The sequence below is a fragment of the Zootermopsis nevadensis genome, unplaced genomic scaffold, assembly GCF_977971745.1.
Source record: "Zootermopsis nevadensis isolate Lab colony 2312 unplaced genomic scaffold, Znev_1.0 Znev_ptg000022l, whole genome shotgun sequence".
NCBI classification, from domain to species: Eukaryota; Metazoa; Arthropoda; class Insecta; order Blattodea; family Termopsidae; genus Zootermopsis; species Zootermopsis nevadensis.
Genome location: NW_028259154.1, coordinates 2,911,984 through 2,938,270, shown reverse-complemented (window position 1 = coordinate 2,938,270; position 26,287 = coordinate 2,911,984). Strand labels below are relative to the sequence as shown.

Sequence of the window (26,287 nt, the reverse complement as noted above, 5' to 3'; positions counted from 1 at the left end):
TAGAGAAGATCAGGTGGACGGATCGAGTGACCGACGAAGAAGTATTGAGGAGAGTCAACGAGGAAAGAAACATTCTGCAGGCGATTACACGAAGGAAAGCTAACTGGCTGGGACATATTATGAGAAGGAATGGGTTACTGAGTGATGTCACCGAAGGCCAGGTTGAAGGAAAGCGAGGACTAGGAAGAAGATTGATACAGCTAACCGACGACCTTAAACAAGGAAAGAAGATGACGTTCCAGGAATTAAAGCGAGAAGCCGAGAATAGGGACAACTGGAGAGCTCTTTTTGGGCAGAGCAATGGACCTGTCGTAAGACAGAACACTTAATAATAATAATAATGCAAGGCCAGAGAGCTATCACACAGTATCCCTAACATTTCAAATAGATTAAACATAAGAAATGCAGGTTACAATACAATTCAGAACATTTTGTCTTCCCATCTGCTACATTAAAAAATAAAGACTCAATTAGAGAAAACTATATTATGTATGTGGGTGTGAAACTTGGTCTCCCAATAAGGAAAGAGCATATGTTGAGGTTGTTACAGCAGTAAAAATATCAATTGTCCTTTCCTATGTTGTGATTCCACTGGTCTTGTGGTTACCAACATTTTGGAAAAATGTACTGCTTCCATTTTCAGAGCAGCAATTCTAAACTAACAGAGGCAATATAACCTGTACTAACAGAAATTATGCAACTAAGCTCTTAGGGGGGGCTGGTCAAGTTTTTAAAACGCAACCACCCCCATTTCGGAGGGGGGGGGTGGTTGCATTTTAAAATCTTGAGTAAGAAACTAAATCAACCCCCCGAATGGGGGGTTAAAACACTTGAATGGGGGTGAAAACACTTTAAAATCTTGAGTAAGACACTAAACTAACCCCCCTTCGGGGGGGGGGGGGGTTAGTGTAGTGTTGTTAGTTTACACAAGTCATTTGTTTACTCGGCATTGTTGTGTTGGTACAATAATGCCGAGTAAACAAATATAACTTAACATTGTTTGATGACGTAATTATTTGGCTACAAATTGTATGACGACGACGAAAAAACACAAATTTTTATAGTAAAAAATTGATAGTGGAACCACGGTTCCGGAGAATCTAACGTAAATACGTCTATACGGAAAGAAAGTTTATATATTAGCTTTAATTACAACAATATTAACAACAATGCCGAGTAAACAGATGGCGTTTTCTAGGTAACATAACAATGCACGCAAGCTGACCATTGTTGTCGATCCATATTAACACATTGTTGATATGGATCTTTCACATTTTCATTTCACTTGTTTGCCGAATGACCCTTCCGTATTGACGTATTTACATCAAAAAAGAAGATTATTATTATTATATTAACTTCTTACATTTACAATTACTTGCAACCAAATTATAAGTTAGAGTAATTTTTTCAACCATCAACAATGTGTAAATATGGACCGACAATGGTCAGCTTTTATACTATGAACTCCTGCGTGCATAACAATGCAAGGTACAGTATTCGAATTTCTAACCCACACCTGCAACAATATTAGCTGAGCATGCCGTAAGGCTCTTTTCTCCTTTCTTATGCATGCAGTATAATTACCTGAATGAACCGTATTGCACTCCACTACTTTACCTAAGAAACTAATTGTTACGTCATTTGTTTACTCGGCATTGTTGTGTTTCATTACTGCCATCAACAATCCGCTTTCGTTATTGCGGAAAGAGCTCTGCTGTGAATCGCTTGTAGAAGAAGTGCGTCGTAGAGAAGATAATTTTGTGCTCTTAAAAACCTCTTAGAATATCACAGGTACTTATCTTATATAAGAATTATTAAGAAATCTGAGATACTGCCGTTAGTTTTGATTAAATCGGTCATTACCAGTGGACATCGTGGTCTCTTACAATTGAACAAAGTTTGAGGTAAGGAATTCCTAGTTATTATTATTGTTATATGCAGTTGTATTTGTAATTGCCTGTGGTATCGTGAGTGTTGGTGTGTAATCGTCAAACATTCATATGCCAGCACCTCCATGTGGAAGATGTCATTGAATCTAGAGGACTCTACTTCTGTATTGTTGGCTACCGGGGGAATTCTGTAGACACCTTCGTCCTTAAGGGAGGATAGCTGGCCTTGTAATCCTGGGGTCTCGGGTTCGATTCCCGGCGATCCCCGAATTTATAACTTGTGTTGGGCAAGGCCGTGGTCTACGCAACACGGAGTTTTCCTCCGGGGGCTTCCCCGGTTTCTCCATGGCATCCCAACAATTACACAGAAGAAGGCAATGGCAAACCACTTCTGGATCATCTGCCAAGAACGTATATGAACAGGTCCCAGTCCGAGAAAAGGATGGAAGGATCCTGTTCATATGGACCTGTCGTCAGACAGAACACTAAATAAATAAATACATTACATTCAGCTACCACAGACCCAACTTAAGCGTAAATAATTCAAGTTAAATAAGCAAAGTCTTAATCAAACTTTACTCAATTGTAAAGCATGTTTAAAGGAAATATTTAGAATAAAGCCAATATATAAACTTCCTTTCCGTATAGATGTATTTACGTCTAATTATCCGGAACCATGGTTCCAATATCACTTTTTAGTAAGAAATATTATGTTATATAACAGGTAATATTATATGCTAATATAAATTAATTTTTGCTTTCTTGCTTATTTTTAGAGCTTTCCAGAATGGAAAAGGAAACTCCATTTGAGGTAAGATTTTGTTTGATTTTTAAGTAAAGGTTAAATAAAGTTCAGTTACACGTTTATGAATGTACTTTGAATGTGACCTTCGTTTCACATTAATGTGATTTGTTGAACTAACGCTGTTATTAAGGGGCATTGTGTGTATAACTAAAACAATTGTCTCTCTTACATGTTAAATTATGTGATTCGTTATTATTAACATTGTCGAGGTTGGAAATGTTTACCACATTCTTAATTTTTCTTTTTTCTGCAGGAAGAAAAGAGTTGGCCAAAAGCTGCGCATTTAGCAATAGACAATGAGGAATACCAAGCAGCGAAGACACACTGCTTGGAAGCGGGAAAACGCTTCCAAAAAGCAGAGGAAGGTATATTGAGACAAATTTGCAGTTTATTCTGTGTCAGTAAAATCTATCTGAATAAAGAAGTGGTCACATTCCTTCCCTACTCTAAACTTATAAATCTCCTGTTTGGAGTACTCTAGTTAATCCCCAATGAATATCTGGTAACGCTCACATTTTGAAGTTATTCGGTACAAGCCATGTTTGGAGATAGCTTTTATCAATACATTTTTGTTATTATTTCCAGGAGAATTCAAATTTAAAATAGGCAACAACAACTTCCACGTATCTTTCTATGCACACATCTCATTTGGCACTACATAAGCAATGCCTGCAGTTGATGATTCATAAAACAGACCAATGACCATTTCTGATTCGATTCCAGGCAATTCATGCCTTGCGCAGACAAGACGCTTCACAATTTCCTGGGTTCTCTGTTGTTACTGACCTTATGTTAGTGGTTGTAGGATCGTTAAGTTATAACATCTGGTTTTCAACATTTTAGCTTCGATAACTTTGCTTCCAGGTGAACAGGAAAGTAATAAGTACAAATGCAATACTTATTTGTAGTGCAAATAGCAAAAAACTAATGAATGCTGCATAGGCCTCATTTCTTAGCTGGCTTTTTTTTACTATGTACTTTTATTCCCCACATGATTAAATGCGCAGGGGAGGTGCATTTTTATCTGCTTTGTGGTTTTTATTTTTGCATATAGCATTTCACTTTAAGATATGAGCTGCCAACCAGGAAATATTATCAGAACTTTTTGTTTTCAGAGCAACAAGCTGCAGACGCCAAGAAGGCTAACGAAGAAAAGGAAGGGCATGGAAAAATTTAGAATCCCTAACTCCTGCATTATAGAACAAAAATTAAATTTCTTTATATTCAGAATTCATTCCATGTTATCCAAGTGATAGCCATATGTTATTATTTTTATTCTAATACTTCATTTAGATTCCAGTATCCTAACACAAGGGATTTGGATTTTGTTGTTCTACATGCAACATATATCAATATATGAAACTCTTTGGTAAGGCACTGCTTTGGTTATATGTGCAACTACCAGATGTTTGTTGAGTACAAAATTTCAATTGTGAAATTCTTTGTTGTTCAGTCAGTTAATACAAACTTCTTAAACATTAAGTTTTTCACGAATCCATTACTCAAAATAATGTCTCATCCAGATGCTAGTATGTTTCATGTTATCCTTAATTAAGAACGCAATGTAACTGCTCTCTACTTTGTTCTGCAAACTACTGTTCAAAAAAGTTCACCTTGTCACTGTTTATCAGTCCAGAAACTATCTTACTAGCTCCAAAGTTACAAGTAATTACCAACTTAAGGCTTATATTAGACTTGTACTTTTCATAAAATGTTTCTTTCCATTATAATTAAAATTTACAGAGTCTTAAACATGAATTTAATTTCCCTTCATACCATTTGGCTGTAAGATAGTTCTGGAGATTTGTTTGTCACCGAGCATCTTTCCCTATTCTGAAAATGATGTTAGCTGCACCACAAGAGGCTGTGATGGGTGAATTAATTTTGGACATTCATAATTTGGAATGTTACCACATCTCTGTGCCACAAACTTTTCCTATGAAAAGTCAAATTTGTCTGGCTGGAAATTTGCTGTATGTTAAATCTTTTTTTTTGTTTTGTTTTACAGTTGGAATTTTTAATTGTCCCAATTTATTGTAAACAAAACTTTGCAGTATTTCAATAATTAAAGGACAAAAATATTTATCTCAAGGATTAAAGAACTTGTCACTGAAACCATTTTGTTCCCAGTGAATACATAACCTTTTAAAACTCACTGGTAACTATATGTACCTTCTGCTTTAACAATCTATAACTCTGTATTTTTCCCACAGACTGTATTTAAATGATACATATGATTTTCAGCATAAAAAGTGATTATTTCCCTAAACAGTAATCACCATTCATCTTTGTAAACAGAAAGTGTTATTTTTGCTCTGTAGTAAGAAATGAATTTTTAAATATTACTTAAACAAACTACAGCTTCAAAGGTTTAACTTGGTATAGCACATCTGAAGATAATGTTAAACAATACTTACAGTAATATCTGTACTTACTTCATGAATAATAGTCAGACAAGGTTAGAATTTCATACACAATATATCTGGTGTGTAGAGGAAATATAATGAACCAACACACATGCACTGATATAAGACTTTCCTGTACATAACAATGGATGAGGGTAAGAATAAAATATCTTGTAAACCTCCACACAATGAGAACCACATTATCGTTGCATCTGACAACCAATTAATTACACACAAAACAGAAAATTGTATTTAAATGAAGGACATTAGCTTTCACAAAATGCGAAAATATGAAACCAGAGACTCAAATATTCCCTTCAGGAAGTCAGACCAGCTGATTTTGGGGCAAAATTTTGTAACCAGAACATGATTATTTAACTGCACAGAAGATATTGTATGGACCATGAACACCTGTTTTACAAGCACTGAAAGGTAGGAACAATATGATTAAACAGCCATATAAGGAATTTACCTTTTAACAAGAATCAGAAAATCACTGTCAGACCAACAATTGCGACGGCATGCTTATTTATATCTGTGTACGCATAAATAAATTAACATGTGCATTTGGTTCAACTACAACTGGTAAATATCATTACAAAACAAAAATGTAAATTATTTGGTTGTAATAGAAACAACACAGATACCAAGGGGGGATATATTCATTTAGTACTCTGAAGTCACACTTTGATCATCATACTGAATGAAATACTATAGATTCAATTTACATTTAGATGGAACACAAGTAAAATTTATATTAAATTATTCATCTGCAATACTTTACCAAGACGCAAACAAATAGAAGACCTGAATTTAAAATGGAGTCCATACATCCATGTTCTCTATAAAATATTTCAACCATTAGAAACTGCATCTAATATACAGTGATTAATAAAAGCCAATTGGCACCTAATAAATGATTTCGTCTTATCTGTAAAAGCAGTTTTATCTCTGACATTTTGTAGGATGTAAATAAAAAGTATTGTCCTTGTAAGAAATGATTCAGAGAAAGAAAGAACATATATATATATATATATATATTTGTGATAATACAACATCAAAGGAGCCCATAATAAGACATGTGTACTTAATTGGGGAACAAAATATTTTGAATGCAATCTTATTCTCTCCCACTTTGTTGGCCTCTTGGTATATTTGCTAACATGTTTCCAGATCGCTGATTTTATCGCCATAATTAAAAGTTGGTCTGATTCACACACTAATGATAGCATGCTTCTTTTAAATTTAATTCCAAGCACAGTAAATGGTACCTCAAGTTAAACATGTAACTTTATTTATGGACTTAGGCACCGAGGACAGAAAGGCAACATAAAAGCAATGTCATATATATAATGCAGATGAAAGTTGTTATTACAAATATTCTTATTTTTCCTGTTTGACTGAAATCATACATTTCCCTGATGTTGCATTTTCCCTCTGCATTTAAACACAATTAAATCCACATTGATGATTCAGTGCTGAAATTCTATCCACACTCACATCCAGGAATTACAAGATTCCATCACATACATCCCAGGTATCATATTTGACTGGAAGACGACTTTGGCTCACTTACTGTCCCTTCTTAGTTTAAAAAATTCTCTCACAAGCACCAGTGCTTTCTCAGTCTGAGGGAATAGCAATAATTTCCTTGCAATCTGTGGACAAAAAAGGTCAAATAATTATAATCACTTTAACCTTTGGGAGATATTATATTAACATGTCTATTTTGATAGTGAGAAGAGCCAGAAATATATTGTTTTGTAACTGATGAAAAAAGAAACTCTGAAGGCTGACTTACAGATTCTGTTACAGCCACAGCTAACCTCAATTACCCATATCAGAGGAATGAAGGCTGGTAAGAAAATGCTTTGTGAGTGGTATGAAAAGCTATCCCTCAACATATTTCTTATATTAATCACCTAAAATATATACAATTCCTTATGCAGATGTCACACACCTGCTCTAGCAATGTAAAAACTTCATTTATGCCACTCTGAATTTCCTCCAAAGTTGACTTCATAAAAATGAATAATTGCAAAGAACCAAAACAAGTTGTTTAAAAAATGTTTGTGTTGGAAGCAGACAATGGCAGCACAAAGACAAGCCACATACTAAGAAATGAATATCCCCATGCCAACCAAAATATCACAGAGGCTTCTGCACATATGGAACAGAATTTTCACTATTACAGATGACACAGGCTTACACCAGGGCTTCCCAACCTTCTCCAGACCAAGGGACATATTCACCCTTACTAAACAACTTTCAGGCCACAATGTTATAAATTAGAATGGTTTCAATAAAATCTTCTTCGGCGATCAGCCACGTAAAATAGTTAAAAGACAAGACCGACGTTTCAGGGACCATCTCTGTTCCCATCATCAGGGTGAACCCTGAGTTACGTTGCCGCGAAAGCTTCAAATCATGTATCACCAACCTGTATGAGAATGATTTGTTGAAACTTCATGACAATTTATTCAAAATGTTACTAAAATTCTATTATAAACAGGTTCCTATATGAATCAATCATTTTCCTCAACAAAATCAGAACATTATGTACATACTAGACACAGCTTGTGCTTAAACAATTTTTCATTATCAGGTATAATTTCAGTTGTTGTGATTCACATATCCCTCAAAGTGTTCACTAGTAAAATGCATCCTAGTTCTTTATTTTATATTATTCATTAAGCTGGAGCCTACAGCAATAGGTACTGCCAAATTATGATGACATCAACAAAATATTTTCCCATACTGCAGAAATATTTTCACCACAGAGGTTGGCACAGGAAGTGTTTTATGTAAAATGCACAGAGGCCACACAAAACACATTAGAGGGCTGTATGCAGTCTGTGGGTTGAGAATTGCTTGTCTACAACATACACTTTTCAGGATGTAGTGCTGGACATACATAGTGATAATCTAACTTGACTCTTCAACAACCCCCATAAATTATAAACATCTCAAAAAAGGAGAAGAATTCTCTTCAGATACCAAATCACAATGTCCCACTTAACATGAAACCCACCATGATAGCATGTCATAGCAGCAGTTACTAAACTACCAAGAAATGAGTTAGTCACAATCCAGAACATAGCCATCACATGATAGTAGATTGGTTCTGACTTATGTGGGACTCAGTAAATACTGATGCCATGAAATCATATTATGTCTTAAGGATTTAACAAACCTCTATATGAGAGGAGGCACTGGCTCAAACACAGAAGAAGTAAAGCAAACGTTGCGGTGGAAGTGGTGGTACAACCGGAAAGCATACAATTTCCTCTTTTGGAGCAAACAGGGGACAGTTTTGAAAATGTGGTTGGACATTTTTAAAAGTGTTGAAAAGTTTTATACAGATATGAGTATTAAGAAATGAGTATTGAAACCAGACACAATTATTTATTCCCTGTATACAAAAATTAAATACTAATATCAGAATTTCAGATTTAGAAGGTGCAAGTGAAGACATAAAATTAATTTAAGCAAATACTGTTTAAGGTGACAGAGTCTGAAACAAATCAAAGAACATGCATCAACCTGGCAATCTTCCACGTAGCACATTATTTTCATTCTACATCAATAAGGTAAAGGAAATTTAAACCCCCAACTGATGGGCTGCCAGCTGAACTTACTACAGGATTAAAAATTTAGCAGTATGGTACAGCAAGCATGGCCAGCTGGATCACATGTAAGCCATGACACAAAGTCAGTGAAGTCTTAACATCTTACTTTGTATACAAACTGCAATCTGGACAACATACCTTCCAATTTACTAGTTTCAGCAGTCACCTCATGGCTTTCATTCTCTAAAGCAAATAATAACAAAGCATAATAGCATTCTAGAAACAAAATAATGTAAGTACATATTAAAAAGTACTGGAGGATAATGAAACAAATATTGCCTCTAATTTATTACAATAAGGACCAGAAATGCACCACACAAATATTTGACATCATAAAAATCACTTGTTTTGATTAGAGTGCGAAAGAAAAACTTCAGACAGAAATTTACCATTTTTGATGAATTCTGTATAAACATCCTAATCTTTACACATTTATCTCCCTTTCAAGAATAATACCAACATGGAATCCACGTACCCTGTGGCATGGAAAAACTAGAACTATTCATCGCAGTCTTTGAACCAACAAGACCTTTGAAATGTGTCTTTCAATAAGATATTTTTTAGGAAAATGCAAATATGAATATGGTGACCCTGAAAATTGTTCGCAGTGACAACAGTAATTGACATCATTGTTAACTTACAAAAATATATCCTGATAACGTTGTTATAACACATAAACTGGCAGTAAGTGTGACACAAAAGCATAGAGAAACAAAATCCTTTAAAGTTTCAAAATTTACCAAACAAATGCCAAGTGCCTTTAGTATTTATTGTCATCTAAAAAACATATGAGGCATATTTAGTGTGCTGTGTAAAAACATCTTTTTTTCCAATTATAAGATGTTTCTTACCAGTAACAGCTACAGTCCAATTCAGAATATAAACTATAAGAAAATGTATGTGGTGTTGGACTAATACTTTAATAAAATAGTTGGGAAACAAATAAATGTGTTTATATAAGGATAATTCTAATAAAAACACAATTTTACTTTGGCATACAAATTTTTCCTGTGTCTATCTTCTACAACTCATGCATATGGGTATGGCTGGTATGAGGATGAACAAAGATGCACATATTAGAGCTACAAAATCAGCTTTGCAACAGAAAGAACATATTTTCTGACAATGTCATCATGGGAAGATATGTACTGAAAAAGGTAGCAGAAATAATATGACTTACTTGAATCATAAAGTAATGCAGTTATTTTGCAGCAAAGAACTCTCTGTATTCAACACTGTTTTTCTTCTAAACTACATCTATCATCCTGTATATTAAAATAAAGCCATTACATTTCAGGGGCTGTCTAGAGGACCCAACAAAGTAGTTCTTTCATCACCTGAAGATGGGGCCAGAGCCAGCCCTTGAAATATTGTGACTTCATTTTAATACACAAAACAACATATTTAGTCCAGTAAAAACTATATTTAATTATAATACACCGTCATCAGAACCTATTACAATTAATTTGTAAATTTCTGAATTACTCTCAAACATCTATAAACACACACAACTACAAGCCACTTTTAACAACGACAATCAACACATAAAATGGCAGTACAATGGTGCAGCAATATATCACAGTAACAGTGCATGAATAGAATATACTTCCCCAGTCTGTTCAACAGATTTTGTTTTCAGTCAATCAAACTGTATACAATTCCAAATTAAAGTTTATGACAGCACCGCAAATGAAAATGTACAACATAAATCAAATACGCCACAAACATACTCATGCTGCTAATAAAATACACTTCTTACCGACCCCCCCCCCCAAAAAAAGATAAAACTGGTAAGATTAAAAACAATCAATCACTGAGTGTGGGGAAAACCTCCCCATATTCTAGGTACCACTAATGACTAATTTCCATTAGTTTATAATAAAAGAAAACATTGTTTTAGTTCCTAAGACTGAAAACATTTAAGAAGTAATACAATTTATCTCTTTGCCTTCAACATAATTTGTCAGAAATGGCAAATTTTTTATCTGTTTCGTGCTTGCTGTGGATACACACGAACAAAACGGGAGAGTAATAACTTTTCAACTGGGAGATGTGTTCTACACAATGACAGATGACTGTGACATATTATTATCATTATCATCATCATTGGCATAGACAACATGCAATCAACAATGATTTTCTTTAAAGCCTTTCCCCAGAAACTGAAATGATTCAGCCATTAACTTCAAATCTTAGGAGGAAGAAGACGAAAAGAATTTTACTTCTTCCAAAACTTGTGGATTGGTTTTAATTTAATTTGTCACAAATCATACTAGAAAGAAAAGATTTTTCTATATAATAAACTTCTTATACAGAGCCAGATTAGACCAAGGGACAGATTGCTTTTGAATAAGTCATCATGTGGCAAAAATCTTTATTTACAATTTACTGCAATATGAAGAAAAATAACATATGATTATAGATACAATGTGGTAATTCTTTATTACAAAAAGTTTATAAAGCACATATGAATCAGCAAAAATTAGCATTTTAAAAAGCGGTACCATATCTGCCCAGTCTAGAAAACAGAGTACATTGGTTAATACGTACTTATGGTAAATGAATGTGCCTTTGCCTGATTTGTCCAGCCATAAAAGTTCCTTGCTCGAAGAGTCACCAAGAAGTCTCCTGCTGCAAGATCCTTTAACTGATACTTTAGTTTATAAATATTGCCTTCTGCATCCAGCACTGGTATTGCGATAACCTGCCACTTCCCACTTTCCTGCAAATAAATGTCAAATATCATAAGATTGGAATTCTTTTACATAGAAACACAATTTATTTTATATAACCTGAAGTTGTCATTCTGCCTTTATAATGTCACAGAACTATATAAAGAATGTCACAGTGAATGAGACAATAGACTATAATAATTTTTACACTTCTGAATGCATCTAAACTTCATGACTGTGGCAGATTGGGTTAAGACCACTTGATACCCATACAATGAATAAGGACATAGCTGTTTTGGATATGGTGGTAAAGAGCAAAATCTCTGCCCCTGCTAGGAATTGAACCCCAGTCATTAACCCAATAGCAAGTCCCTTAATAAAGCAATTCTAGTAAATTCAAAATGTGGGTAGGAAAGAAAGGTTCTTTAAAAATAGGTGTTAACAGAATATTAACAGAAAAATTATGACACAGGACAAATTCATCTGCTGTAATAAAATTTAAAGTTATTTTACAAAACAATGTTATAAAAATATGTCTGCATTCCATCTTTCAGATGTGATTTAGAAGAGAATTTCATATGTCATGCTTAGTAATCACACTAGCTTGCTCGCCCTCCCACCCTCATAACCACTACCTTGACTCCTCTCCCTGCATCTTACATTTTGTGCATCATTCCAATCTCCTATTATATTTCTATATCTGAATGTAACTATAACAGAAATGAGAGACATGAGCAGTTTCCACTGTTTCAAGAACTACAGGAAGCTTACCACAGCAAAACCAACACAATATGGAGAACCAGAGTTTTTAGAGGAATTCTCATCCAAAAGGTTCCAATTTTAAGTTTCTGTAAGTTTTCCTACACGCATTGTTTGTTGGTTTGCTGCAATTCTCCCAAGTTATCACAAGTAGTCTAAAGTTTAAATTTCCAGACAGAGCTCTAAAATATATTTCCCACTGAGATCTCAAAATTGGAAAATGCTGTGATGGGGTTGGAGAATATGAGAGGACTATGAGGAGGGAGAGAGAGAGTTCAAAGAGGAAACTGAGGAGGAAGATGAGGTAAAGGGGTCAGTGGTCAACATCACACCCCAGCCATGCTTTACCACCAGGGAAAGGGCCCCCGGTATTCACTGAATAGAAAGCCGAGCAGGGTCCAGAGCCAGTCTGGACACAGAGGCTAGAAGAAAAATCCTTTGTGATCATACACATCATCCAGTCTACAGTCAAAACAACATACTGATTGAGCTACCACAACTCCTATAAGGAGATGAAAAAAATAAAATAAGTAACTTGTTTTGCTAGTAATATAATTCTCTTGTTGGCTCAAACAGCTGGTACTTACCTTTGTGTTCTTGTACTGTACTTTGTACTCAAGAATTGGAGAGTAGCTGATAATGTGCCACTCTACATCAAGGCTCCTGCCATCAACACCTACACTGGCACTGACCAATTCTGGTGTCATAGGTTTCCTTGAAAATTAAGGGAAACTTCAGAATAGTAGTGTACAGTATATACACACAAATGGACCCTTATCATGGCTCTTCTTCATTACCAAACACCAGCTCAATCATGGACAAATATATGATTACAGAAACAGTGACAATGTGTTAATCCTTGATCAAAATATGTCCCCTGTTTGCCACATTCTAGATGTGTGACAAATAAGAATCATTGGAATGAATCTCTTCATTGTTGGAGAAACAATTTCGGTGGCTGCTGAAATGTGTAGGTGTAACATAAGAGAGCTGAATATTCAAAATGATTGAAACGTCGCACATTCCGCAAGATATATAGTTCTGCATTTAAGCACATTATGTAAATTTAAAATAGTATGAAAGTGAAGCTCAACATATTTTATAACCCTAGCACTAACTGGGAGTGGCCACCTCCATATACCAACACCATTGACCCAGACGGAAAGTCCCCCCCCCCCTTCCCAAATATAGAAACACATTTCATAAAAGACTGGGTTGGGTCCACAGATATTCCAAATTTTGTGATAAAGATAAAAATTCCTGACCCAACCAATGATATCACTGCTGCAGGCCTGTTTGGGAAAATTAATCAAAAACTACCACGAGATTCATTGATATAATAATGACACTACAGAATTGTTTACTGTTATTTAGCTGTGCGTAATCTTGTATTTTACTCAGTATAGGTCACATATGACAACTAGTGTGTTTATGCTCAATCCTCTCATAATCAAAACTCTTGACAAACGACATGTCTCACTAACAGCAATAGCAGACCAAGCGACACTACCCCTGAGAGCGGATTCAACCAAGTTTCCTGTGCAGCCAAAAGTAATAAAATATGACAGCTATTTCTTTAGGGCTACGTATCAGTAAGGCATATTGGTGCCTTTTAACACACACCAGTATCATGGAAATGAAACAAAGTGAAAAGTATGTTCCTAAATTAAAAGCAAAACAAAATATAAAATATGGATAAACTTCTGAAGTTTGTCAGTTTTATGAAAACTTCAAAAACATACCAGTGAGTTCAATTTCCTTAGCGCTGGTTGTTCCCTTGATATTGGTCGCAACGCATTTGTACTTGCCAAAGTCAGAAACCTGGGTTTTATGAATAACATAAAGATATTTGTTGCCATCTATCTTCACACGGTCTAACTCCGTTACAGACCCAACCAATAAACATTTGCTTTGGGCTCTGCGCGTACAACACATTTCAATTCTGCATCATAATCTTTTCCTGATGCCACCAGTTCTTCACCAATATCAATTTCAGGAGAATCTGAAATGAGAACCACAACAAAAAATATATTACACTTCCCTGCACAGCGAGATCTTTGACAACAAGGAAATGTATATCAGAAGCCCTCAAAGGTTTCTTTGACCCAAACATTAGTAAAACAGCAGTGGACTTTCCAAGTAACAATCCTCTATCTGTCTAAAACTGAACAGGATATAACAGTCTACAAATTTAATTATTACTACCATATATATATATATATATATATACACTTTATTTAAAATTTACAAATGAACATATCTATGTCGCATTAAATTTAATGAGTCATAATACCTATAGTAAACATTCACAGTTAAAATTTATGCATGAAAGCATATTAAATTAGTTTTCAAACATATTCATCTTCCAATAAACTGAAGTCTATAACTTGGATTTGCCTTTCCACTTCCACGGGCACAGCAACTGAAACCAAACTCATTATCTTCTTCTTCTTCTTCAGTCACACCAATGAACACCCAAAGGCAACAAACGCTGCAAAAATACTGTTCAACATATATTATCCTGTCATCAAAAGGAAACGCAGAGTAACCACAAAATTTCAGTGTAAATTCATTACACCGTATTGTTAGAAGCTCAACTCTGAAGGGTGAATTCAAAAGTATGGAGGATAATGCTATGATGTGGTGCATCTAACTCAACAAAACTCTCTACATTAGCCATAGACTAATTCCATACTTACATGTAACATTAATATAAACTTCAGCCAAAACTTCTGGTCCTTGATTATTTTTGGCAAAGCATTCATAAGTGCCAGAGTCAAACCTCTCCACAGAACTGAAAGTGATATTTTCAATAGTTGCAATGACAGTTGCGTCAGGTTTATTATACTTCGTCTGCAAACAGATCATGATATTATCAGTTTTGATGTATATTTTCTGAAATAACACATTAATAGTTTTTTTCTAGAAAGAAATAAAGAGAATGTCAATTGAAAGGGGTTTAGCTAATTTCAATATTTAAAGAAATCTGATCTGGAAAAGACAGTACAAAAGCAGAAGTGAAAGGGCTAAGTTTACTTTGTGTGTAAAACCTCACCACAAAATACAATTGAAATCCAATTTATTTTTTCAAAGATGAAACACAGGGACAGACATTTATGACCTCATTCATCCACTTTACAGAATTTGTTCATAAATAGTAGAGGCAAGCCATTAAGAGGCAGTTTATTTAACATATATTCTGAAAAAAACTTTCTTTTCAGGAAAAGCATTAGAGTCATTCACTAAGTTGCCACTTCATAATTCAGAACATAAGTGGTGTATATGCTTTTGTTAGGAGTAAAAAAGAAGTTCCGACTGCTTTTAGATTAAAGTTGACAGAAACAAAGACATCCTAGAAACTCTTTTATAAATTATGGAATTCAAAACATTCTACAGCCATCTACCAGACAAAATGACAATTAAATGAGCAAATATACAGAGAAATTTAACACAGTCTGTAATGTGACGGACAGAAAACACGTTTAAGGAGATTCTGAACCAGAGCAAAAGAGGCATTTCTCACAGTCACAAAAATTTGATTTTGTAAGAAGGAAAAGGAAAAAAATCTGCTCTACATCAAGCAAAGTCTCAATGAAACTGGAGGTATACGGCAAAGAAGTCAGTGTCTGGTGTTTAAAAATAACAGACTGTCACTCTAGTATAAAACATTTTACAACAAACAAGGTTTCATTATGATATAAGGTTTACTTACCAACTTCTTCCATTTGATTTCTGGGCGGGGATATCCAGTAACACTGCACTTCAGTGTGACCGCAGAACCCTTATCTATCATAAGTGTTCTGCTTGGTTGAATGTTCTTTATTGCTGCTGGAGCTGTAAACAGCATAATTAGTCTGCAGTAAGACAAGTAAGTATTTTAATACATTTAATACACTAACCGAACATTTTCATTCAGGTGTCGGAACATTTACAGGATAAAGACCAAAAGAGAATCAGACCTGAAGATTTCCGTCTTCTGGGTTATTGCGCTGTGTAGTCTGGTCGATGTTAACCAACGTTTCAGAGGTCATACTGCCTCCGTCATCAAGGCGGTGAAGATTTCCGTCTTCTGGGTTATTGCGCTGTGTAGTCTGGTCAATGTTAACCAACGTTTCAGAGGTCATACTGCCTCCGTCATCAGGGCGATGAGTATGAAGCTTTCTGTCTTCCCGGTTGTCGTGCTGTGTAGTATGGTCGATGTTTACCAACGTTTCAGAGGTCATACTGCCTCCGTCATCAGAGTATGAAGATTTATGTCTTCTGGGTTGTTGCGCGGTGTAGTCTGGACGATGTTAACCAACGTTTCAGAGGTCATACTGCCTCCGTCATCAGGGCGGTGAAGATTTCTGTCTTCTGGGTTGTTGCGCTGTGTAGTATGGTCGATGTTAACCAACGTTTCAGAGGTCATACTGCCTCCGTCATCAGGGCGATGAGTATGAAGCTTTCTGTCTTCCCGGTTGTCGTGCTGTGTAGTATGGTCGATGTTTACCAACGTTTCAGAGGTCATACTGCCTCCGTCATCAGAGTATGAAGATTTATGTCTTCTGGGTTGTTGCGCGGTGTAGTCTGGACGATGTTAACCAACGTTTCAGAGGTCATACTGCCTCCGTCATCAGGGCGGTGAAGATTTCTGTCTTCTGGGTTGTTGCGCTGTGTAGTATGGTCGATGTTAACCAACGTTTCAGAGGTCATACTGCCTCCGTCATCAGGGCGGTGAAGATTTCTGTCTTCTGGGTTGTTGCTCTGTGTAGTATGGTCGATGTTTACCAACGTTTCAGAGGTCATACTGCCTCCGTCATCAGGGCGGTGAAGATTTCTGTCTTCTGGGTTGTTGCGCTGTGTAGTATGGTCGATGTTAACCAACGTTTCAGAGGTCATACTGCCTCCGTCATCAGGGCGGTGAAGATTTCTGTCTTCTGGGTTGTTGCGCTGTGTAGTCTGGTCGATGTTTACCAACGTTTCAGAGGTCATACTGCCTCCGTCATCAGGGCGATGACCTGATGATGGAGGCAGTATGACCTCTGAAACGTCGGTAAACATCTACCAGACTACACAGCACAACAACCCAGAAGACAGAAATCTTCAGTATGTTTTTGTTTTGCTTGTAGTCATAGGAAATATCCCGATGGGAGTAAAACATGGGGAAAACCTTGATGTAGTGTGGATAATACAAAATCTTCTCAGTAATGACTCTACATGCCAACTACTATATTTTACGAGTGATAGTACCATAAGGTAAATAGTAATGAAAATGGAATAAATTGACGCCTGGTATTTTTCACTGTTGTTCAAAGTTGAAAGAAATAGAAAATGGACGGAGACAAAGGTATGAAAGGAATAATGGAGAGGATTAAAGTAAATTTTATACTGCTACAGATATAAAGCCTTCATTTTCTTACCAAAAACATTCACTGTATGCATCACTTCCACTTTTGGAGTAGTGCTGAAAGTGCAATAATACTGTCCAGAGTCACTGGTATTGACATTCGTGACAATAAGAGAATTGTTGTGTCTGTGATATGTAATCCGAGGGTCCTTGGCCCCCTGATGGATTTTGTCTACATATAGAAGTGTAATCTCTTTCCTCCACATGACCGTAAACACATTCAGATCATCAGCTGTAACAACATAACAATGCATGAACAAGACCTTACAACTTAAATTCTAGAACACAATAAATATGTTTGTTCGTAAGGTATAAAACTATTACACACTGATGAGTTTCATAATTTGTATTTTTCACCAAACAACTTAAAATTATTACACAGAATGATTTACACTGCCTGCAGTATCTTATTCATAATTTTCTAAAAAAATTATCATTTGAGAGAGAATTGTTGTATAACCTACTAGTCTCTTCTCACATTTCAATAATTTACACAAATCTTATATTAAACATTTTTAAGTGTGTTGCTTGAATTCACATCTCAAGACCAAATACAGATTATGATGGAACAGAGATAATTCAGTGTACATAATCCTCCTGCAAATTTCAAACACGAAACGCGATTTTGTGTAGGCCTACATATAGCAGCATCCGTCACCTAAACATAAGCCTAACACAAAATAAACAGAAAAACAGTGAATCTGGATTCAAACCCACCTTAATCTTTAACAGCAAAAATAACCCTTCGTAATAACACGTTTCATATTGTATTAACATAATGCACACTGCAAGACTCTGGAATCTTCTACTCCACAAGAGATGGTGAATTTTATGCAGCACGCGATTGTGCAAACAATTCATATTTACCCAATTCTCGACCGACAATTTTAAGCGTTCGTAAAATAGAAGCCAACACAATAAGTACACACAGTCACTTAAATAGTAATCTGTATCACAGTTGCCACACTCTATTACAATGAAAATCATCCACACTAAATACAATCTAGATTTTATTACGACATAACTGTCTTCCAACACCAGGCTACCAAGTCACGAGTATTAACGGATGCAGCTACGAGGAACAAAGAGCATCGTGCCAACCAAAGAGAACAAAATGTACATATTTAAAATATCTGCCATAAATTAGTTTCATTTTTTCAGAAAAGTACATTGTAAACTAATCGTGAAATAATTCTTAAAAACGATCTTCACTCTACTAATTTCATGCATTGTATGCCTTCACACATGAGTGAGGCTCAGCTAACAAAAGTGGTGCACCAAACTGGAAGTTGGTGAACCTGGCTGTATAACACAAACTTAAGATGGTGATATGGCGCAAGTGTTCGTGTATTTTTTTTCAGACAGTCCTACCCCATGGACTCATTTTTCCATCTAAAGACACAAAGATTACAATATGAAACACTACAATTTTAACTGTTGCTTAGTATAGGCCAATATTAAAAAATATTTTAGGGAAGTAAAACGTGGATTGGAATGATCTGGTGCAGGGTAGGGACTGGCTGAGCTACAGCAAACTAGACAATCATTTTCATAAAGAGAAGACAATACCTTGACTAGCCGAGCCTACTAGCAGCTTCTCAATGGCTGTGCCCTATGGAATATTTTGCTTGTTAAATATACAAAAGTACTTTTTTACTATTTTCTTGCAAATAAAAAGCAATTGCACTCATATTTTTTGGTGGTTGTTGCCAATTTGAACCTCATACAAATGATATCCAACCTTGTATACAGTCTTCCTACCTTTAATATTACAGGAATAGATTAGTAAATGTCAACAATGGACGTGCTAAATCAGGGTTGAATGTGGTTTTGATGAGGAGTAAGGTATCATCATGACTGGTCCCTTTTCTATTATAAACAGAATGCCTCTTAAAACTGGATACACTTGCCTGTTAACTATCACAACTTCAATTCATACATTCCACCATACAACACACTCACTCATAGTTTATCAAATACAAATAAATGTTCATAAAGCTTAATGTACTGCAACCTCAAACACCTCAAATTAACCTGACCCAAATTTTAAACTGCTTGCCTCAGTTTATTTATGAACTATTCATATAATATAATTTCTTAAAGTTGGTTCCAAAAATTCTTTTATAGTCATAAATTTGATTGATTTATGAAGAGACATCTGCTCTGTTCAATAACTGGTATCCAAACATGTGTATGTTTAAAAATCTTGGAAGACCACAGCTTCTAAAACAACCTTCTCAGTTTCTGATTTGATTTAAAATTCCTCACAACTCACTGGAAGATTTCAGTCAGTCCCTTCTACTTATGAGGCTTCACCCCTCAGAGAACATCTCTGATAGGCTGGCTTCTCACAATGTACACTTTTGACTGTTGAAATCAAGGAAAGCCCTTTATCCATTTTGCCGAAGCACACGCTGCATTTGTGAAAGTGAAGTCGTTCTTTTATGCGCTTAACGTGACGAGGAAAACATTTTGAACGTGGAAAGTACTCTGTTTGGTCTAAAACGTAAAGTTTCGACAAACCAGTTGACCATTAAAGACTTTTTTGGTAAAAAGAAGTAACTTTGAAAGAGAAACATTGTTTTTTTTAAATTTTTAATGCTTTCCCGCATCTATCGTTTTCCCGCATTCATCGTTTTTATTTCCCACCCCCGCCGAAAACGATGCATTGAGGTTTCACTGTATTTGGCTGTCTAAATTACTTCCAAGTGCATGGCTTAGGAGACCTTAAGGTACATCACCAAATTAACTACTTTCTCCTACAAATTTTATATTAATTACTTTTGAATATGTTGAATCCCAACATAAATTATGTTTATAAAATGGTTACAACAAAATTGTCTGTTTACTGTTGACCCATTACAGTTTTATTTTCATCAAGTAGGGAAGTGCCAACTGGGTTGATGCAAAGTGGGGAATTAGTCCCTGACACATCTAATGTAGATATGAAAGCCCAGAAGGATGGCAAATGGTGTTCTCGCGAAGCTGCGATAGGTCCAGCAAACCAGTAGTGGATTGAAACTGGTTTCAACACATAGCAAAGCCTCGGGAGGAGGCTTTGTATAATGACCCATAAAGCAAGCAGACACATCATAGGAGGAAGAATAAGTTAGGATGGGGTGACAAAAATGCATAAAGAATACTGGTGGAGATATGTGATGGAAAACGATAACTTGTGATGAAGAACTGGAAGGTAGTACTAAAAAATTGAGGTTGATTGAATTCGTTCAAAATCATGTCCAATCGTAGCCTTTGGAATTTGCAATATTGAGTCCTTTGGTTTTGGTACCAAAGTGTCAGTTGTTAATATACACATAAAAACTAATTTCATCATAATACAAATGGTACGTTATAAAGCTCAAGGATTACTTTCTGCAGTAGTTCATTAGTTATAAACTGCCATGAATGTTACGTTATGTTCCCAGATGGACCACGGACTGCTGTAATTTGTAATGTGTACTTACCAGTCTTAACACATCCTCTACTCATGTCAAATGGTACAGCAGAGTCAGCTTGTGTGCTGCGATGTCTGATAAGACCATTTCACATTCAACGGTCTCTGTGATGGCTGTTGGAACAGCCCCTCCAACTGCGGACACCACCAGCTTAATGTTCCCCACTGTGTGTGGCGCATCTGCACAAGCAACCACATTTAACATGAGTCAATTGAATAAAAATTTTCTTGGATATTATCCATCGTCTAGTAAATATAAAACGTAAAACGACGTTTCGGAGATGGGACTCTATCTCCGTCTTCAGGTTCCTACACAGATGGGCCCACTAGATAGAGCTAATCCCTATCTCTGGACAAAGTAAAAAAGTGAAAGTCCCAGAATAAAAAGGCATTACCACACCATCCATCCGTGGAACATAAAAGAATAGTATGTAGAAATCAAAATTTATAAACACGATAAAGCCAAAAAAACAAAAACTCACAAAAGGTAAGAATAAATACACATGAATATCAGCTCGAAACTCGATGCCCAACTTGGATTTCTTCAGAGATTACAGGTATCCAAATAGGAGATAAATCCAAACTAGGCTGGCTGATAGGATTGGCGAGTAGTGCCATTTGTGCAGCCTCCTTGTATTTTCTGTAGATGGTATTGGGTTCTGTTAATAATACTCTGGCCCCATCCCAACAGACATGATGATCTTCTTCGTACACATGTTGGGCCAATCTGGATTTCTCCAGCAGGCCGTCTGAAATTATATTTGTGTTCTTTTAAGCGTACCTCCAGAGGTCTGCTGGTTTCGCCGATATACCATCTACCGCAATCACACGGTATTCCATACACACACTGCCTAGTCTGTCTCTCGGCTGTTTTTGGTCTCATGGAACTCAATAAACCACGGAGAGTGTGTCCGGTTTTAAAGATTGTCCTGATGTTGTATCGGTTCCCAATTCTTCTAAATTTTTCAGACACCTCTGACATATGGGATAACCGCCGTACCCAGAGGCGTTCTGTCAGGAGATCAGTTTAATCAAAACTAAAATGGAGTTTCACAGATTTCTTAATAATTCTTATATAAGATAAGTACCTGTGATATTCTATATTAGTAAGAATTGCCACAAACAACATATTCCCTCCACCTAACATTTACCTTGTTACAGCTGAATCTAAACGGTAACAAGCCGCTGCATCCAGTCTGTACAAAGAGTCATTATTTCAAGGTCACCAACTCTGAAACGACAAATGTTCGTGTAAAAGACAGATCAATGATAATGTCACCTTATATTTTAAACTGCGTCAGAATAAACAGTAGCTCAGTCTCTTGTGTGGAAGGAAACAATCTTGGATGAAGATAGTTGCAATTCTGGAATTCAAGTGCAAAATTCCTCTGACAGCATAGCTGAGTTTCCAGGAAATTCCAAAGTGCAATGGCCGTGACATTCCACATGAAACCAGATTCATTCAGAATGGAGTTGCCTCTTTCCACATCCTACGTCATTAGGAACCCTGCTTATTCAATAATAATTGTTTCCAAATCCAGACAACAAAAATGAATAAAAACACAGATCATATTGGCTATACTACCAACTACAAAACATCAGTGCCTTCCTGGACAAACACGTAGTAGCTAGTTTTAACACTTTTCTTAGTATTCAAATTGAGCCGAGTTGTTTTTTAACGATTACGAGGACGAACAAGACCTCAAAACAATGTAGAAATACACGAATTCTGTCGGACAATGTACAAACGTTCTAGGCTACACTTCAGCAAGTTGTCAAATGTCACTTTCATAAATTACAAAGGAACCCTTTTCCCCCGCCCAGTAATGTATCCAACGCAACGAATTATGGTCGTATTACGTAGGAAAATGGTGGGGACAAACAAAGTCAAATCAGACGACAAAACGATGAAAGAAAGCAAACGCGAAAAGCCGTTCAATATGACCTTCGTGACTGTGTGTTCTTAATAATTTGTTTCAGCTACGGTAAAAAAATGATCATTTCCTTGTTAACCAAAGCAACGCGCCATTCATTATGCTAAACTACGCTCAATTTTTCTGCTACCCTTTTTAAAACAATCCGCACACCTATGCCCACATCTTGGGGCAGATTTTTATTCAAAGTCTTGGTTACATTTCCAGCAATTATGCGAAGGTTCATCACCGTGTTCACAACTGCATTCGGTTCGGCTGGACCCTACCACAAGCCACCTGAGTCCTACTCACTCACACATTCAATTAACAGAATGTTAACACGTAGGATGTCTGACATATCAACTATCATACTTATAGTCACAAGATTTAAAGTACCTCATAAAATTAGACAGACTCATCTCTCTCACACGACAACCACATCAAATACATTCTAATGCTCATGTACTCACACAACGAATGCCTAGTTCAGACTGATATCAGTCTCTTGCGGATACGAGGTTCCTTCTCTGTCCCAGCAGGTTTAATCTTCTGACATCAAGTCGGTCTGCCAACTGTTGCCGCACGTACTTCAATGCTTCTCTGGCTAGCAGTACGCAGGTCACGTGGTGCTCAGTAGAATCTGAAGGATCATTCTGTTTCTCGTAATCTGCTACTCCTAGAAAGAGAAAATACATTCACATTCAAGAAATCAAGACATCACACTCTTCTAAGAACACACAGTTTTACTTCACCAAGCAGTTAACACTCCCACCTTAGCCAATGAACAAGCACCTTCCATTTTCAGAAGACAAATTCTGTCATGTTCATTACAAACCCATTCACAAGTTAACTTTAAATACGGGTCACGACCAGCGACCTGACAAATTCTGAACTCCCTCGCTTACAGATTCATACTGGAGCCTTTCTTTCCTCCCCCCCAGCAAATTTAAAACATTCGCCAAGTGGGCCATTATTCCACACGTCATAATACTGCAACTACAAACTCTACAACTCACACACGTCACGTCAGTCCCACGCAACTTCCGTTGCCACTGATTCAGTGGATATTTAACGAACAGTTCGCTTGCCGTCTGTTTGGAGCCCAGGATGTTGATCGCTGTCTCCAAGATAAGAACGAGTGCCAGGTGTCCCGGCTTACACGGCTCCCTCTCCTCGTGCCCCATTATGAGTCTATAAACACCAGTCGGTCCATGCCCTTCAGGTTCGCCTGTTTTGATGTCGTGGAGAAAGGACGTAAATGAAAGCTTAAGAAATGGCAAGCCTCTACCACACAGCCAACATCTGTAGCACTTCTACTACTAAGGTGACTTCAACCGACAAGGGGCAAGAGGTAGCCGTATCAATTAGATTTATTTTCCATATCACCATCAGTAACGCCACTTTATAATGCCTTCTGGAAGCAAAGGTGAAAACTTCACCATCAGTAATATAAATTGTTTCAATGTTGAACAATATAAAGTTATAAAACTGAACTCACCAGCTTCCTGTGATATCGCCACCATTGTGTAGTGACAAACAAGGAACACCGTCGTAACTCTTTTATGGCTGCAGCAACAAACACTCCTACCAACTTACACAACAGGCCTTACTGGTTTTTCCAGATATGAAGCAGACGCTTTCAACAATTTCACATACTAAATGTGGTTTTAAGAGAGATTTCAGGTTCTCACAGTGGTCTTTGGGTTCTAACACCACTTGGACTTACAGAAAACCAACACCGATTACGATTTTTAAACATTTAATGGTTCGCTATATCAGCTGAAGTTATCCTTGTGACTAAGCGCAATGCCATGAGGCAGTGGGAGCATGGAGGTACACTCCATGCATTCTCAATTATAGAACTATGTGGAGGTCAGCCTCAAAATGTGGTTCCTTACACTGGCAAAGAAAAATCACGTTCTTCATTGTTTCTTTGTAGTCTCAATAGAAGAAATAGACAAGTTCTTCATTTCATTAATAATCAACTGGCCAACTAAACCGACCTTCCATGCAACTAAAATATTTCCCACTTTACGTCCTTCACACAGGGGAAATATGACACACATTAATTCAAATAACATCAAATTAACTTGCACGCCCTGGCAATATATGAGAGTAAATCTGCACTGGATGCCGACCGTAGAAGTCGACAACGACAGAACGTCCACGCCATTTTGTCATACGCAGGGACGGCAACGTCTGAAAAACAGCGACCACATCCCGCCACCGCCGGAGAACGAGGGATATTCAACGATCGTTATATGCCCACCGTGATGAAGTCTCCTGTCATCTACCGACATCAGAGCTGAACTACATGCCCGTCCGCGCACACTCCACTGCACTGCCGAACGAAATGCTGCCTGAAATACCACTCCACAGATTGTAAATTCATAAGCAGCAACGGGGTTGCTGAACAGTACTTCCGTGACATCTTAGCTCTTAAAAATTACAGGAACTATAAACAAATGAAGGCGAAACACGCCTAACAACTTCACCTATAAGAAACCAACTATCAAACATATCCATAACCTAAAAACCTTCCAATAATTTATGAAACCAACCACACTGAACAACACCTAGGATCGTAAACTACAGCTCAATCAACATAGCACGAAGCACTATGAAACAAATAACACACATTTCGCCACTAGATCGCCTACATTCTGGCGCACATTGCCTCTCGGTCACCCGATTTGTTACTGAACCCAGCAACCTTTAACACACTGCTTAGATCAAAACCAGACACAACTCTTTAATACCTACACGACTATCTATAACACACACCGAGTGAAAGCGTCCACTGGTAACCATACTTACGAACGCGAACTTCCCTTCGTCAGACTTCATTTTGGCACTCAACGCCTAATACGGATGCAACAGCACAAAAACACACAACCAACAAAATTAATCCCGGCAATATTCGCCGAAAACCACTTGTAGCAAAACACACACAATCCATAACTCTCATTGCACTTACCCGTCTTACATAAAGCAATCTCTTCGCTGGCAAGTCAACACTTTTCAATCATGGGACAACTGCTACTGTGCATCTCCCGATAAGGACTGTTTGGAAACTCCCTCTCAGTGATGATCACTAAATATTCCCACTACCTCCTGCTTTGACATTTTTTTTTACAGATTTCCATAGAGAAAAAGCAAACTAAGTAATGCGTGGTCAGCACATTTTTAAAGTCTTCTTGGGTCAGAGAACGGACATCCATGATTATCAAAACTGTCCAGTATAGCTATGCCAGAGTTCTTCATCACCACACAGGTTCTCGGTGGGCGCTAGCAACTACATGCCTACAAGATACCATCAACATCTGAGTAAGGACCTCAAGTCAACCCACCACACTTGCTAAACGAGTGAAACTG

General features: G+C 36.8%; 1 long non-coding RNA gene and 1 pseudogene across 3 annotated transcripts; one reads left to right on the top strand and one right to left on the bottom strand.

The window, feature by feature from the left end:
- Nucleotides 1-1,658: 1,658 nt before the first annotated feature.
- Nucleotides 1,659-4,790, top strand: LOC147872942 (uncharacterized). 2 transcript variants are annotated; one of them, XR_015536503.1, is made up of 4 exons: nt 1,659-1,791; nt 2,666-2,700; nt 2,948-3,059; nt 3,810-4,316. It is a non-coding gene; the product is annotated as an uncharacterized LOC147872942 (long non-coding RNA). The 2 variants fall into 2 exon arrangements; XR_015536504.1 differs by lacking the exon at nt 1,659-1,791 and adding an exon at nt 1,851-1,904 and having other exon boundaries at nt 3,810-4,790.
- A 1,698-nt stretch (nt 4,791-6,488) lies between these two features.
- LOC147872941 (opioid-binding protein/cell adhesion molecule-like) lies at nt 6,489-25,868 on the bottom strand (annotated as a pseudogene). Its single transcript, XR_015536502.1, has 13 exons — nt 24,411-25,868; nt 23,929-24,140; nt 23,383-23,588; nt 22,151-22,230; nt 21,010-21,179; nt 17,559-17,777; nt 15,872-15,993; nt 14,859-15,012; nt 13,898-14,161; nt 12,747-12,873; nt 11,279-11,450; nt 8,867-8,911; nt 6,489-6,757 (listed from the first exon to the last, which is right to left on the bottom strand). The product of XR_015536502.1 is annotated as an opioid-binding protein/cell adhesion molecule-like (transcript).
- Between the last annotated feature and the right edge of the window lie 419 nt (nt 25,869-26,287).